This window comes from Triturus cristatus, chromosome 1_2 (assembly GCF_964204655.1).
Source record: "Triturus cristatus chromosome 1_2, aTriCri1.1, whole genome shotgun sequence".
In the NCBI taxonomy this organism is placed as follows: domain Eukaryota; kingdom Metazoa; phylum Chordata; class Amphibia; order Caudata; family Salamandridae; genus Triturus; species Triturus cristatus.
The window spans coordinates 1,063,148,176-1,063,149,694 of NC_140580.1; the positions used below are offsets into that span (position 1 = coordinate 1,063,148,176).

At 63.9% G+C, this 1,519-nt stretch overlaps 1 non-coding gene across 1 annotated transcript in view; it reads right to left on the reverse strand.

Annotated features, from left to right (window-relative positions):
- Positions 1-1,409: 1,409 nt before the first annotated feature.
- LOC146868660 (28S ribosomal RNA) overlaps positions 1,410-1,519 on the reverse strand; it is a 3,752-nt gene continuing 3,642 nt past the window's right edge. Inside the window, exon 1 of the ribosomal RNA XR_014968839.1 lies at positions 1,410-1,519. This exon is cut by the window's right edge and continues 3,642 nt beyond it. This is a non-coding gene — a ribosomal RNA (28S ribosomal RNA).

Here is a 1,519-nt window from a genome sequence, read left to right on the forward strand (position 1 = left end):
TGAAATGGATCAATGCAATATATACAGCCAAGAGCTCCTGCACCCAATGTAATCCGTAGTATATTTACTTAAGGCGTCATGTGCCACATATCCATCTGTTTTTGACTAGGGGTGGGCAGACAACTCTGCTCCACCAGCAGAGCAGAGTTAGCCAGCCACCCCCGCCCCCTGGCCTGGTCCCTGCTTCTGAACCCAGCGAGGTTGGGTGATCCTGCCCTCGCCCCGATGGACCCCCGTCCCTAGCGCCCAGACCCTCAGCTGGCTTGCAGGACGGGGGGCTCCCGCACCTCAGGGCCCGTCGGACAGAGTTCAAGCCCCGGGCCAGGTCCCAGCCTCCGAAACCTAGCCTGGCCAGGGAGAGCCTCCCCGGGTCCCGATGGACCCCCTGTCCCCAGTGCCCTGACCCTCGTCTGGCTTACTGGACAGGGGGCTCCAATACCACGGGGCACGCTGGATGGAGCTCAAGCCCTGGGCCCGGTTCCAGCTTCCGAACCCTAGCCAGGCCGGGGAGAGCCTCGGGCCCTGATGGACCCCAGTCCCCAGCACCTGGACCCTCGGCTGGCTTGCAGGTCAGGGGGCTCCCGCACCCCGGGGCCTGCCGGACAGAGCTCAAGCCCCTGGCCCAGTTCCAGCTTCTAAACCCTAGCCAGGCCAGAGAGAGCATCCCCGGGACCCATGGACCCCCTGTCCCCAGCGCACAGACCCTCGGCTGGAACCAAGGAGGGTTAGGCACAGGCCAGGTCCTCTTCCCGCCGGCCTGCTTGGGGAGCCCATTTTCCTCGACTATTAAGCACCCACATAGTGGGAGCTTACAGAACTCTGGGGAAGGACAAAAGTCAGAGGTAGCCCGGCCAGCCAGCAGGCCAGCCATCTGGTCACCCACCCCGCAGGGTCATGTGGTCACCCGGCCCACAGGGCCATCTAGTCGCCCGGCCCGCAGAGCCATTGGGTCACCCAGCCTGCAGGGCCATCTGGTAACGCAGCCAGGCGACCAGATGGCCCGGGACGACCCAGTGCCAAGATGGCCTGAGACAGCCGGACCCAGTCACCCTTACAGTCCGACGATGGCGAGGGTGGCTAGGCGCTCCCTAGGCTGCTACTCGGGAGGCTCCTTCCCGGGGCTGCTCGCCTCACTGCTCGAATTACGTGGGAGAAGTGGGAAGTGGGGCCCCGGCTAGCCTATGCCATCTGGTCACCCTGCTGACTCGCAAGGGCTGGTGGCTCCCATCCCCGCACTCTGGTGGGGCAGGGACGGGAGGGGGAGGCCCCGTGCCGGAGGGCACGTGGTGGAGGTGGCCTCCACAGGCCTGCATTGCCCCCTTTGCATCCCTCCTGCCATCCCAGTGGCAGAGGGACCCACCTCTGGGTGTGGTGGAGGAGGGCGTCCACAGGCACCCAAGAACAGAAAGACAAAAGCTTGGCTCAGTAGACAGCTTTCAATAGACAGCAGCGAGGTAGTTGCTCTGCTACTTACAAAACCCTGACCCAGAATCAGGTCGTCTACGAATGATTTAGCACC